General features: G+C 37.7%; 1 protein-coding gene across 3 annotated transcripts in view; it reads right to left on the bottom strand.

Annotated features, from left to right (window-relative positions):
- The window catches only part of Lrrc8b (leucine rich repeat containing 8 VRAC subunit B), a 71,015-nt gene that overhangs the window by 14,211 nt on the left and 41,238 nt on the right, over positions 1-15,566 (bottom strand). Inside the window, exons 2-4 of one of the 3 annotated variants that reach the window (XM_058585047.1) lie at positions 11,064-11,118; positions 4,062-4,150; positions 1,368-1,469 (exon numbers count right to left, since the gene is read on the bottom strand). The gene's annotated coding sequence lies outside the window, so the exon portion shown is untranslated. The remainder of the gene's footprint in view (positions 1-1,367; positions 1,470-4,061; positions 4,151-11,063; positions 11,119-15,566) is intronic. The other 2 variants (XM_046461387.2, XM_046461397.2) reach the window with 2 other exon arrangements.

Here is a 15,566-nt window from a genome sequence, read left to right as displayed (position 1 = left end):
CATCCCCAGCCCTGCTCTTGGCTTTCTTGAGTCTGATGTTTCTTTCCTGGGCCTGAGTTTCTTGTTAGATAACCTGTTACCTGTAGCACCCTCAAAAGAAACCTTTCTTGCTCTCATGGGAGACTAGTTCCTGCCTTTCAAGGAATCCCATCACAAAGGCATGCTGTTAATAAGCATCTTCTCTTTTGCAGGTCTGAACTTATTCCTGACCATCTGACTCTGAGCCCTATTCCTTCATGCTCTCTACCTTTTGCTAGAAATCCCATGATCCCTGATTTTAATTTCTGAACTGCAGTGCCACTTTCTGCCTATATTCTCTCTGGGCATTTATTGAATATATGTATTCCACTTCCTCCTAAGCCCTGTGACTTGATTATATAACTTCTCCAGAGCTTCCCTCCCTTACTCTAGGTTAGTGGGTATGACTCTCAATTCCTCCCATTCTGCATTGCCCCCACCGTGGTTAACCATAATTGCATGTCAAGACAAGACAAAAACCAAAAACAAGAGGATTACATGAGATAAATATGTAATTGTGGACTTAGACCCCAAAATACCATAAGCATGATGGGTGGGGAGAATAGTAGAAATATTGCTGGATGAAAGAACATGTTAAGAATATCTATGAATTTTAACTGACATGTATGCATAATTTCAGCTACTTGTATAATAGCTATTACGCTAAAACAGTGATTTATAGCCTTTGGCCACATTAATTTGTGAACCCAGATAAAAGGGTGACAGGTCTTTTGTGCCTGTCTGGTGAAATCACACCTGGAACTTAATGCTCAGTTATGGGCTGAAGACAGAAAAGGCAACAAAATCATCAGGAGCTGCCATCTAAAACCATTCTCGGCAGAGGGATACAGGGAATCAATGACATTCAGCTGAGATAAAGGATGACTAGGAAAGATGAGAACTTATCTTTACATTTTTGTGCAATTACCTCATGAATAAAAGAAATAATGGATTTGTTTCAGATGCAAACTGGGTGGGTAGAAGATTTAGAGAGTTGCTTCAATTTGTTGGTAGAATATCAAATCTTTGAAACAGTTTAGCTCCCTGTCACTAGCTGGGGCTAGATGAATAAAATGACCATCCCTCGGGGATGCTGTAAAGGAATTTCTTGCAATATATAAAGAGAATGAACCAGATAATCTCTAAGGGCTTTTCCAGCTCTGAGTTTATGGTGACATATTTGTCCTCTAAGGACCTGAGAATTAAATTCTTTTATGCAACTGAAACTGTGGAAGAATGAAACAAACAGTTCAAATAATGATAAAGGTATTTGGCAGACAACAGAGATTTACTCAACAAGGAATACTAGCCAACACTGACCAAAATAATTATTAAGTATTTATACTTACTAAAATGGGAAAAATGAATCAAATAAATCAGCTATGCTTCAATCAGGGGGTCTACACCTTTTGAAGTTTCTTAGACACACCATCTCTGAGTTTGTCTTCATTCTATGAGAAAGCATAAGTATCTTGAAAGACATATATTCATTCAAATGAACAAAAACATTGCAGAAACTGTCTTTCCAGACCCTCTCCATCAGGAGACATGATATGGCCAATAGATTATCATAGGTTAGTTTACTTTCAACTCAGAGGCACATCCTGGCAAAGCTGTATATACCAGTCCCCACCCATACCCATCAGACCATGTTCATACCCTGAACTCCCTTTTCAATTACAGAGTAGTTTCTACAGAAATTTAGGTCCAACATGTTTTAAAATTCTGTATATATAACACTTAGCTATTCCCAAATAGTTTGCATATGTTAATTTCTCTCATACACAGTTGGTCTTATTTGCATTTCTCAGATGGCTTGTCAAACCATGTAATTTCTGCACTCTAATTTAAAACCACATTTCTATCCAAATATATATACTCCAAAAATTTAGTCTACCAGTTTCATTAGAAAAAGTCACAAGGCAAGAAGACTTTCTCATACACAACTCAGAAATATGGCTAAAAATTCCCTGAATTTGTTATTACATATATTAGTATGTACATAGTTTTTTTTTTTTTTTTTTAAATTCGGTAGGTTAACAAAAGCCATTCTCTGCATATACTACAATCACTTGTGACAGATGAACTGCAGGAAAACTCTGAAATGCTATATTAAAAAAATTGAGTCTGAAAAAATATATTTTTAGTGTCCATGGAAACTCAAAAAAGTTGCTGGGAAGGTTTTATTTTCCCTTAAGATTATATATATATATATATTTTTTTAAATAAAATATTATGTATTTGAATTCTAGCAAAGAGTATTTGCCCCAAATTGTATGGGGTTAGAAAGCTCTATTAGAATATCAGACAACCTATCTGTGCACTAACTCAGCACTACCGGAAAATAAATTTACAACATAACAGCATTTAGAAGCAGACAGCAGGATAAAGACTTATGGAGCACTAGGGTGGAGTTCAGAGGTAGAATGTGTGCTCAGCAGACATGAGCCTTGGGCTCAATAGCCAGCACACACATATGCACACTCTGATTGTGACACACTTTACATGCTCTTCCACAGAACTACATCTATAATTTCCAGAATGCTACTCCCTCATCATGATGCTCCTTACACAAGTTTTCCTTTAATATTACAAATACATTTCCTACTTTATAGGCAGTATGTTTATGAAAGAGAGATATCAACCTCCAACTAACAGTAACAATTTTAAATTATCATAATAAGAAACTACTATCAATCTACCATTGAACCACTCCTGAACATGTTTGCTATATTCATTCCATCTGAAAATGAATTGGAAAGGACTTTCCTGTTTGCCTTTTTAAAAATTATGTACTTTTCCTGTAATCACCTAATTCAGATTTCCCTTGATGAGTTCCTTGTCAATAAGAGCAAATAAGAATTTATTGTTAGTGGAAAATACCTTGCTCAAAGCAACAAAACCATCAAAAAACAACTTCAATTGGAACTTACGAACTCCAACCCTGAGCCTTGTCAATGTCATATCACAAGGTAATATCTCAGTAAATCCAATGAGCTGTGCTGAGGTCTGTTTCTCAAAAGCTGGAGAAAAAGTTATAGAGCTCTTCCCCCAACATCCACATTGTAACTGAGTTCTATTATAATCTTGAAAAACAAGGATGCAAATGTAGTTTACTGCAACATCTCAGTTTTATGGATACATACCATGTAACCTATTCTCTTAGCATAAATATTTTTCTACTAAATATTTTTACTGAATTATCTAAGACTTAATATTTAAATACACAGCAACTTGATTAAAGGATACATGAAAACTTTCAAGCATTCTTACCTATCAAATGCTGCTAATTTTTCTAATTGAAGTACTTAATTGGAATTAGAGCCATTATACCTTTTAATACAGTTTGCATGTGCCCTAAACATTTTCCAAACCATATTTTGGCAAAGAATGAGGATTCAATCCAAATGAAATCCCTATTTCTAATACACAAATGCACTAAATTAGTTCAAAGAAATTATGTTAAGAGTACCAGATTTTATGGTCTTAATCCCATTCCTTTAGCTTTTAAATCTCATTAAAAAATCATAAAAGCTTTTCAAAACACATGAATTCATCTGACAATCTCATCCCAAAGTCTCTAAGACTGGAACAACACCACTCAACTTAGGCATCTTTATTTCCCAGTAGACCTTATTTTACTTTGAAAGCATTTCCAAAATAACCAGTGAAAAAATAAATAAATGACGATCAGATGGTATTTAGAGTCATTGTATGCTGAGAACAACATGCTTTTTCAAAGATCTGTCCTTTGATCCCAGAAATCCGGGGTTCCCTACACTACTCTCACTGAAACTTGATTTAAAAAATACCTTACATTCTGTCAAAACTATAACTATAATTTAAATTTGCCTCTTTTTATTTATCTCCTTAGAAAATAATGTATCTGTACCTCTGAATTATTTGCCCCTCTTCTTTATACTAAAATAACCCATTTAACTACACTTCAGAAATCTGAAGCCCAGCATTTAGCATTTTGCCTGTATTTATGTGATCACTAGTAGCAAGGATACTTGATATATCTGTTCCCTTATGTCCCTTACCAGTTCCTTCAGATCTTGTCAGTACACAGACTTTCAGATAACAAACATCCTTTCCAAACTTGGTCATAGTTTAGAGACCTAGAAAGAAACTAAGAGATAGATTTATCTGGTAGAATGTTTCTTTAATATTAATGTCCATAAAAATTGTGAGAGCTTATTAAAACAAAAAGTGAGCTTGCCATGGTGCCAAGGATCTCAGCTACTCAGGAGGCTGAGGCCGGAGGATAGCAAGTCCAAGGCCAGCCTTGGCAACTTAGCAAGACCCTATCTGGAAAACAAAACACATAAAGTGATAGGATCCTACCTTCAGAGTTTCTGGTTCATAAGGTAGTTCTAACAAATTCTAAATTGGTTGCTACTGGTCCAGGGATCACCTTTTGAGAATCACAGTTTTGAGAGAGCAGTTTTCAACTTTGGCTTCACATTGGGGGCACTTTTAAAAGAAACCTAATCACAAGCCCTATCCCCACAGAACAATCCAAGTGGTCTAGGTGAGGCAAAAATTTTCCTCAGGAGGAGAAAACTTGTAAAATAGATTGGCAATAAATTATCTGGGGAAAAAATGCATATCTTTTAAATCTTCTTGGCAATTACACTAGATGTCTACAATGCTCCATTCTCTCCCAACTATAGTTAGAGCTTCAGAGACTCGGGTATGTGAGGAGTAGAATAATGAGTCACTGGCAGGACAGACTGAAGGAGGAGGGACTAAAAAGTCTGAAAATCTGTTTCAATATGGGGTAAAGAAATAATATGTGTAAATTTTATAATATGCTTGAAAAGAAAGCAAAGAATGAAATAGTCACTGCTATATTTTGGATCTTAAAAATCTTCCAAAGGCCCTGTGTCAGAAGTTAGATCCCCCACCTTGGGAGGTGGTAGAACCTTTAAAAAGTGGCTCCTAGGGCTCAATGGTAGAGTGATTGCTGAGCATGTGTGAGGTACTGGGTTTGATCCTCAGCACCATATTAAAAAAATAAACAAGTCTCCATCTATAACTATGGGGAAAAAAAAAGTACACCTAGAGAAAGTAAGTCAGGTGAGTGGGTGCGGGGGAATGACCTTCAAGGGGATAATGGGATCCTGGACCCTTTGCTGTTTCTTGTGGAGAACCGTCCATGGGCTGTGAATGAACTACATCAGTATCATAGCCTAGTGAATAGGAGAATCTGGTGTCTGGGAACTTCCAGTGGAAATTTCTTTTGGCCAGGATCACCCAAACACATGTGACCCTATTCAAGCTCTGCCCCAGGTCCCACACAGCACAGGACATGGGGTGTCCTGCTGTAGCCACACAGCCTCTCAGAGATGGGTGTGACCTGCCAAGATGCCAATCAACCTGTTGCTGCAAGACATCAAGAAGCAAGACTCCACCCATGAAGCCTTATCCCTGCCTTTGTTGTACCCCTTTTAAATAAATCAGGGGACCATTTTCTAATTGTCCAGCTTCAGCTCCTGTGTGGGCTGGGCCTATCAGATGCTCTCCTTTAAAACTATTTTTCTGACTCTGTCTTTCGTTCTCCACTAATTATTTATGACTTATTTTCTCCCATGGTCCTTTTTCCCTCCTACACAGGAAAAAAGACACCCTGGTGAGGCGCTGGCAGCCTCCCCATAGTTTCTCTCTTTCACTTCCTGGCCATGATACCATGAGCAGTTTCCTCCGCCACATGCTCTAGCCATGATGTACTTCCTTGCAATAAGGCCAACTGATCAAGGACTGAAACCTCCAAAACTGCAAACCAAAATACTCTTTTCTTCTTTTTTAATTGATTATCTCAGATGCTCTGTCACAGTAACAGGAAGCTCACTAAAATACTTATTATAAATTAAAATTCAATACCATGTAACAACACTGGACATCTGATGGAGGTCCAGAGTGGGAGTCAAATGAATTCCAATTTTGTTCCTATGCTAATATAATACCTTACAGTTTTGTAGCATGTGGTGCATAGTAAATACTTATACAATAAATATAATGTACAAAAATGCAAATTATATGAAAAATTTCAGATATTTATACATATTCTAAGATGATAAAGACTTTGAGCTGGCCCAAGTGGTGAAAGAGTGGCTAGAACTCAGTAGTATATAGATGGAAGGACTTTTGATTAACTGTTCAGCATATTCTGCAATTTAATGGCTTTAAAAAACATTAAGGTTTTATTTCTTGAGATTTTGTTGGGGATTCTTGTATTTCATGGTGTTGGCCAGCACAAAGATGGCTGGAAGGTCCAAAATGACCTCATTTGTTCATTATACTGCTGGCTCATAACTTCTTCATATGAGAGTCAGTGTGGTGCTTTGAGTGTCCTCAATGAACATGGTGGCTGGATTCTAAGACAGTGTGTTATAAGCACAAAAATTAAAGCTGTGGACTTTTTAGGGCATAGCATTTGAAGTTACACAGTGCTGTGTCCATGAAAATCTATTAGTCAAGGGAGATACAAGGCCAGCTCAGATTCAAGGGGATGGGATGCAGAGAACACCTCTCAGTAGTGAAATGACGAAGAATTTGCAGCTATGTTTAATACACTACTATCCATAAATAATTCCATAAATCTTCCATAAATAACTTACATCTCTTCTCCACAGAAAGCACAGTAGCCCTCTCCCCCAACATTCATATACCATCACATCAAATTCAGGCTTAAAGGCCAGGCTTGTGTCTTATAAATCAGGGCAGCATCCTTAAGATTTTTAGAAGCCGCTCCATGCAGCAGAGATATCTAGGAGGTTATCATATAGGGTTTTATAGCTGTGTCCTTGCTTTTATTTTCACCTTGAGACCAAGTTTTGCTGGTAATAGTGCTCTGGATCTGATCTTTGGACCTGAGACCATTTCCTTCTTTGAGTATCTTTTGTTGAGTAGAGAAGGTTGCTAGGAATAAGAAACAGTTTTATTTCCATATCTAGAAAATTCTGGATTGGAAATATTTCCTCTAAAGTCTGCTTACAATCTGGACAGTTTGTTCTTTAATGCATCTCTTTCTTGCAAAACTTTGATCATAGGTGGTTAAAAAATGAAGTTATTAGTTGGTGCTTTCAATATTCTGCTGAAAAATCTCCTACCCTAGATCCACAAGGTTGTTAGGTTCATTTTCTATGTGATTTGTAGGTGATGGTTCAGCCAATTTTCTGCCAATAAAACATAAGAGTGCTATTTTATATCCTCCAATAGCAATTTCCTCACTGACCTTTATACACCATTAATACTAGTTTTACTACCCTTCAGACCTTCACCGCTTCCTTTTCCCAAAGCCAATGCCAGATGTTTTGTTATGGTAGTACCTCACTTCTAGGTACCAATTTTTGGTTTTACTTATTTATTTTGTGTAACAAGCCATACCAAAACTTAGTGATTAAAATAATGATTCGCTGTATCTGATAATTCTGTAGGATGATGAGGCAGTCTCATTTCGCTTGGTATTCATTGGGATGCTGGGGTGGCTAGAAGGTTCAACATGCCTCTATGCCACACTGGTACCTGGGCTGCCTGCTTGTTGCAGGGCTCAACTTGTGCTATTGACTGGGCCCTTGGCAGTCTCCGCATTGATTCTTTAGGCTTCCTCACAGCAAAGGGGAGGTTTTGAGAGGGAATGTTCTATGCATACAAATTCAGAATTTGCAAGTCTCTTAAGGCCCAGTCTTAGAAATTACTACACCCCCACTTCTGCCACATCCTGTTGATCCAAAAATATAACAGAGCCAGTAGAGAGTCAAAGGCAGGGAAACAGATGGGAGGAATTGCTAAGTATTTGCAGTCACTTTTAATTCATCATAGGATGCCATAAACATTTAAGTAGCCAATGGTTCCTCAGTAAAGTAGTCTTTGAGGAAAATAATTTAATGAGTGAAAACCAAATCTCTGTCCATATGAGGAAGGATCATCAGATGAAGAAGAGTAAAAAAGGACAGAGAAGCAGAATTAGTGAGGTAAAGAAAAAGCAAATATTTCTGGGGCACATAAATCTAATTTCATGGAAAGAAACTGACATAGTCAAATTATAGAGGGAAGGCAAAAAATAGAAATGTGTCACTACTATTTAGCAATTTCCTACCCCAAACTGTAAAGTAGAAATGGGTCTGTGAAACAATCATACACAATATTCTAAAGAGTATGAAACTCTCTGAAGCCCCAGGAGAAAGTTATTGATAATAAACTGCAGAAAAAAATAAATAAAATAAATAAGTAAGTTATAGAATGAATTAAGACCATAGGAACAACTCTAGAAATCCTAGTGGAATCTGAGTTCTTCTGAACTTCAAGGAACACCATTTCACTTTTCTTGGTTTCTGGTGATAACAGAATATATCATATATCTAATTTAGGTGAAAATTTTCTTTTTAGGAAAAGACCTCAATATGTAACAGTTACATATTGAAATATTTATACCAGAACATAGCTTCCAGTAGCTGGATAATTCTTAGAAGGTATTGAGGCTGGGGTTGTGGCTCAGTGGTAGAGTGCTTGCCTAGCATGTGTGAGGCACAGGGTTCGAGATTCTCAGCACCACACATAAATAAGTAATATTCTTAGAATGTATAAAACAGAAGCCAACATCAAATCCTCCAACTTTCATGGTTTTAAAAAATACTTTCCGACACCCCACTCAAGTAAGCAGGCCATAATAAAGTAGGGCCAAACCTCTCTGCAGTCTCTGGGAAACCACACCATAGCATTCCATTTCTTCTCTTCAGACTTCCACAGGTGACCTACCTGTCCCAAGAGCAGAATTATATGTTCTATTTAATCCAGGAAGACCCCATTGAAAACAGGGTTCATTTTCTATAAATAAAGAAACAATTTCAGACGCATTTTAGTGGCTTCACTATAATCATGGGCTTAGAACTAAGGGTCCTAATTTGAAAAGATCTGGGAGCTTAGTGGCATACATTTTAGATACCTAATTAGTAATAGGTCTTCCCATAAAACAAATGTAAAATTGTAAATAGTTGGAGAAATTTTCATTAAACTATAAATTTAAATGAAAGACATATTTTAGCTTTTGTCAGATCTAATAATACTTAAAAACATAATGTTTATTAATTGCAGAGGCTAGATACCACGAAGGCATACGAAAAGAATATTGTCTCGAGTCATCTGTGGGCTGTGTGTGCACTGTGCTGCACATTGTAGCCTAACAGATAGGATAATCTGGTGTCTAGGAACTTCCAGTAGACATTTCCTTTGGTTGACTGCCCAGAGTCATTGTGAATTTCTATTCCACTCTGCCATGTCCCACACAGCCTCTCTAAGATGGGTGTGACCTGCCAAGATGTCAATTAACCTGTTGACTGCAAGACATCAGGAAGCAAGACTCCACCCCTGAAACCTTACCCCTGTCTTTGATGTACTCCCTTAAATAAACTACAGGAGCCATTTTCTAGTTGTCTAGCTCCCATTCCTGTGTGGACTAGACTATCAGGGCTGTCTTTAAAACTATCCTTTCTGACTTTGTCTTTTGATCTTTTCTAATTATTCTAGACTTTAATTTCTTAGGAGGCTTATCCCTCTGAGCAGTCAAGAATACCCTGGTGAGGTGCTGGACACCCTGCGATAGAATATGAGGGCTTCTCTCTCCTTTCCCAGGATCATGATCCCACTGTAGAGAAGAAATGCATAGTTGAATGTTGTATACCACCTAATACTGTCATTTCAGTGCCCAAATGAGTGGGATGATGGGGTAAATCTAATAAATATTACATTTGGTTCTACTCAAATGCCCAGAGAATAGCTGGAACATCACTGAACGGCATCATCAACCAAAAACAGAGGGAGATTTTAGTCTGTTCATGCAATAAATACTTAGAAAGCCTGTTATGTACCAGGAGTTCTAAGAGTTAGAAAAATAAAGCTGTGCAAGACAGACCAACTCTTTGCTCTTTTGGATTTCACTGTTGTGAGGGAAGAGACAATAACTAGCACATAGCACAATACAGATCAAAAATGCCATAAAGACTAGAAAGCTGCTGTAGACCGGGGGTCTGGGAAGCCTCTTTAGAGGAACTACTATAGATGGAGAATGAAACAAAGCCAATCACAGGACAAGTAGAAAAGGCTCATAGACGAGTAAAGATTAGAACAGAAGCCACTCTGGCTGGGATGTCAGGAGCCTGGGGAAAGGAAGAGAGTGATAGGTTTCAGCCTAGGGAAAGAGTCTGTATAACAAATCCAGGAGTGATGGAAGAGCCACAGAGGGTCGGTCAAACAGAGGGTCAAGTAGAGGGATGGCAAGAGATGTTATCAGCTTTAAAAATTTTACAGTCAATTTGAAGAATCAGCATGGAAATATGGACATACCCAAAAATTCAAAGGATTTTTACCTTCATCTATAAAAAGAAGAGTGTTCAAAATGTAGTAGGTAACAGACCCACTATCCTCACCGCTGTTCACCTGGGCGATATGTCCAGAACTGGGGGGGTGCTTTAAGACACATGCTGTAATCACAACACTGGAAAGCTGTGCTATTTAACACCATGCACACTCATCATTCATCGTGTCAAGGTCAAGAGCCCTGCCACAGAGCTAACTTAAGGTTAATCTTGCACAATTAGAAGAAGAGTTTCTGCAGGAAGCACAGAAGATAGGGCTTGTTTATTTCTGATTTTGCCTACCCAAGGAAAGCACGGCCACTCTTTATTCACAGAAAAATGATGTGTTGATTCTATGCATTAAAAATGCTACCTAAGACAAAACTCAGGAGAGAGGGACTTAATTCCTCAGACCTTTAATGTCAAGAAAGTGACAAATACACCCCCCCCACACACACACAGGTATACTTTCCTGCTTGCAAAACCCACAAAGGACAGGAAAATGACATTTTTATTAAAATACATTCTAATTTCAATTTTAGCTTCACTGGTTTAAAAACACTAAAATGATTTTACTCAAAACATCTATAAGAATATCAATCTCTTTCTGTACTTACTTGCCCCAAGCTACCAACCTAATTGTAATTATTTTTACCATGTGTTCACAATTCAGGATGTTAATCTTACCCTATGAATGCTGGTCAACCAGAAACTCTGCAATTAGTTTCAATTTGAGGAATTCCTAAAGAGAAATCATAAACATATTGTCATATTTTATGTATCAGAGGACTACAAGATAATTTATCCACTTATATGGTTCTAATTTCTAACATATATTATAATTATATGAAACAAAGATGAAAAAGACAACTTCTTTAAAAAGTGAGGGGTGTTAAAGACATCACCTTCGGGTCCTCTCACAAAAGTTGTCGACTGATACCCAGGGAGAGAAATCACATCCCAAGTTACACATTTAATCTCAGCACAACAGTAATTCACAAAGCATCCAATTTTTAGTGGAGAATGAAATGAGTATTATTGCTGAGGCACCAGTCACTTTACTATAGAAAACTTCACTGAAAACATGTGTACTTCTTAGGATACACAGGGGACATGGCAGAAAAAGACTGGGTGTCTACGACAGTTTTCTCCATCCAGCTTTGACGTTGATTTTGTTGTTTGCTTACCCACTATTTTTGCAGTTACACCATTGTTCAATCCAGTGGCACAACACTTAGGTCTGTGTTTGTCTCCTATTATATATTATGGGCTTTCCTGTTGTTTAAGTTTCTCTTAAACATCATTTTTGATAGAAGCGTGATAGTTTGTACATGGATATGTCATAGTTTACAAACTCTCTTCCCTACTGATCATAGATTCTCTTTCTAAAATTACTAACAATGCTGTCAACATCTCCATACTCTGTTCATGTGATTTCTTTTACACAGAATTCCAAAACAAGAGCACTGAGTCAAAGAGCATGAACCTTTTAAGCCTCAAATTACAACAACTTGTTTTCCCAAGAAAGTTATACCGATTATCTTTTTTGCAAACAATATATCACAGCATCCTCGATAGATTTGAGTTATCACTTAATACTCCTCACCAAAATACACACACACACACACACACACACACGCTCAAAAGAAAACAAACAAACAAACAAAAAAGCTTTGCCAATTCCACACATGAAAAAAACGACCTTACTGTTGTTTTATTTTGCATTTCTTTGAGGTAGGCTGATCATTTTCCATCATGTTAATAAATGAGTGTCAGTCCTCTTTTCTGTTTAGATTTAAGGCCGAGGAATATTTTGCTGAGAAGATATAAATGTAGAACTTAAAGAAAGTGCTCATAATGATTACTTGTCATCTCAGGGGGAAGCCATGGCTGTCAAGCAAGAGGAACAACACAATGTGGCTCTGTTTCTTTATACAGGCAAAAAATGAAATCATTCAAACTAATTTTAGAAACTGTAGCAAAAGTTATCCTCTTTCTTCCTCCTCAGAAGAACACAAAAGTACCAAGCTGGAAGAATGAAATGTAAAAATACTAAATGGCAAAGCTTCTCAGAATAGAATAAATCATCCATATTAGGCAGGATAAAAAGAGGACAAAGACCGTCACAGCAATTCTGACAGACCCAGCTGCTGAGACAGGCGGCTGCTTCAGTGGCTCTCCAGCATGCTATGCTAATGAGTGTTACCAAACTAGCTTACTCTACCCCCCCACAGAGGCATTTTCTTCCCAGGGGCAGGACACATGACATGTGCATTTTAACTTAAAAAGTCAATTCTAAGGTAACCTAAAAATGTGTTCTGGAAGATTTGCACATAAGAAGCATAACACTAAAAATTTCCTTCTTTTTTTAAAGAGCTCCTTTCCTGAATTCCCAATAAGGAAATCTCCTAAGTGACTAAGGATTAAGGATAGCAGGTGACAATCTGCTTTCTGATAGAAAAACAAAAGGGCCCAAGGTTTTCACTGTGAAAGCAAATGAGTTTAGATGTTCGTACTTCCTTCTGGTAAATAGAGATAGAGGAGGTGGACCAAACTTACACTGAGATAGAGCAAACAATTACTGGAATCTGAGACGAGTTTTCCATTTGTGTGTTTGTCTTACTGTGAGGTTACATAAAATCTTAGGAAAGATCTAGCAAGATGTCAAGAATCTTTTTGTTGTTGTTGTTCATTTTGAGGTGCTGGGCATGGAAACCCAGGGCCTCACACATGCTAGATAAGGGCTCTACCACTGAGCTACCACCAGACTGAAGTCAAATGACCAGTAATGGGTAAATGTGAGGTCCTACAACGTCACTTTGCAAGTCTGTTCTGCCTGGAGTCATAGCAATATTGTACTCATTCACTCTGCCTTGTGCTATCTATGTTTTAGGCTTTAAGTTACATAAAATTAAAGTCTCCCCTATCATCAATTTGAAAAATTTAAAACCAAGAACTTAAAAGAGGGACTTTCCACTTCATCATCTGTTCTATTCTGGAATTGCCTCTACAAGCCACTCTGACCATCACAGACTGAATTCATGGCTCCCCTTTCTCTGTTCCAGGGACACATTTACAAATATTTCTCCCACACTACTTTATGGTATTTGTTAAGCTATTGCCTCAAATCCTTGAGAGCTGGGGCAGTGTCTTTCTTATCTATATTCCAAGGATCTATCCCAGTGTGTCTTTCCAGGGCTGGATTAAAGAGTACTGAAAGTGACTGGGGGGCAAGATAAGGAATCTGGCTATTTTCTTAGGATCAGTTGAGATCCTGGGAACTGGTGTAAGGGGGAACTAGAGGGGGTTCTTTGGCTAGCCTCTTTCCATACAATGTGTGGCTTTTTCTCTTTTTAAAATATTGTGAATAGCTGGGCGTTGTGGTATACACCAGTAATCCGAGTGGCTTGGGAAGGTGAGGCAGGAGGGTGGTAAATTCAAGGTCAGCCTCAACAAATTAGTGAAGCCCTAACACAAAATAAAAAAATAAAAAAAGGGTTGGAGATGTAGCTCAGTGTTTAAGCACCCCTGGGTTTCATCTCTAGTAATAAATAAAAGTTGGAAACAAATATTTAAAGTATAATGGTCTAAAGTGACATTGAATCTTTAGCTGGCCCAGAGTAACAAAAGATTAGCTTACCCTAGGGAGCTCCCATATCTGATTTTGCTCATGTCAGCACCATGTATATTCAGTAAGTCGTGTTGAGTGAATACATGACCCAGACCAGGTTTCATTACCCAGTTAGAAACCAGGTGAATGGAAGAGGACTAGCTTTCAGATCTGTGAACAGAATTGGTGCCTACAGACTGTGGGACTGGAAGGGTGACAAAAAATGTGGTAGGGACAGAGCCTCAGGTGTTTTCATGACCCATGGCAGGTGCAGAGATCAGCAGCAGAGGTTAAGCCTTCATACTTTAGGAAGAAGAAAAATTCATACTTGCCAATTTATACACCAAACATGACATCTCACATATCTGAATGTAGGACTGCTGTCAAATTCAGCATGACTGGCTGCTTTATAATGACTGCCAGTCATTTTGAATTAGTAATGGACCACTGGATAAATGCCACAGCATTTCTAAGTGACCTTAATATCTTAGTAGTTTATGATTTCAAAACTACTTTTTGCAACAGCTAGTCTTATAATGCAACAGGAATAAGGCTAAGATAGAACTAGCAAGTTATCACCCAAATGAGAATGTAATACATTGTACTGTTCTATGCTTGCTTTTTGTCCTGTTTGCTCCTCCTGAGATCATAAGCTCTGGGAGGGCAAGGATATTTCTTATCTTCTAAAGCCTGCCACATATTAGATGCCCCATAAATATTATAATTCCACCATGCCATGAGCTATGATCAAGCTGACAATACTGCAACATATTTTCAATAATTACCTGTGCATGACAAGGGGTGGTGGGAAACAGAGAGGGGAAGGCTAATATTTACTGGGTACTAGGTAAGGTGAGGTGGGTATTATGATCTCAGCTATGAAGGAGAGAAAGCTGATGAGGATCAGAGGAACTAAGAAACTTGCTCAAGCTCATAAGCAAACTCAGAATTCACACCAGTTCTGACTAAGAGCCATCTGCTACATGGCCTCTCCAAAAGCTATATAAAACTGAGTTTTTATATAGATTGTGACATCTCTCTTTTTTTAAATTTCTACAATCCATCTTTTAGAGAAAAACAGGAGACAATTTAAAAATGAGATTTACGCTGTTTTCTTCGTCATTGCTCAGTATAGTGAAGCAGAATAAACAAGAGCTTCTTCACCCTGCCTGCCTATTAAATAATTAAGACTGATGTGATATTTAGCCGGGGCAAGGATGCATCCTGCTACACAATTTCACAGAGAAACATTTACCCACCAATTTGATAACAAGATGAATAACTTGAATTTAATCTATATTTAAATGATGTTTTACATGGCTTTTCTTCCTGGTTTCCACCAGGAAGTTAAAATAAATTAACACAATATCACCTAAACATGATTGTATTTTTGAATAGCTTAATGAAGGAGCATACCTTCTGTATGTTAGTTACTTTGTTAGCCTTAGATTTTATTCTGAATAGCATTTGAGAGACCCAAAAGAGAGGTCAGTTGAATGGATAAAGGCAGAATTCTGTTTCTGTCATTTACCACCTGTGTTTGATCCTAGCTATGATAAGTATCAACTTCCTCATCTGTA

Source organism: Marmota monax, unplaced genomic scaffold (genome assembly GCF_021218885.2).
Source record: "Marmota monax isolate L192 unplaced genomic scaffold, Marmota_monax_Labrador192_F-V1.1 WCK01_AAM20220418_F8-fsc00070, whole genome shotgun sequence".
In the NCBI taxonomy this organism is placed as follows: domain Eukaryota; kingdom Metazoa; phylum Chordata; class Mammalia; order Rodentia; family Sciuridae; genus Marmota; species Marmota monax.
The sequence above is the reverse complement of the archived record's forward strand: the minus strand, read 5'-3'. Positions and strand labels throughout refer to the sequence as shown.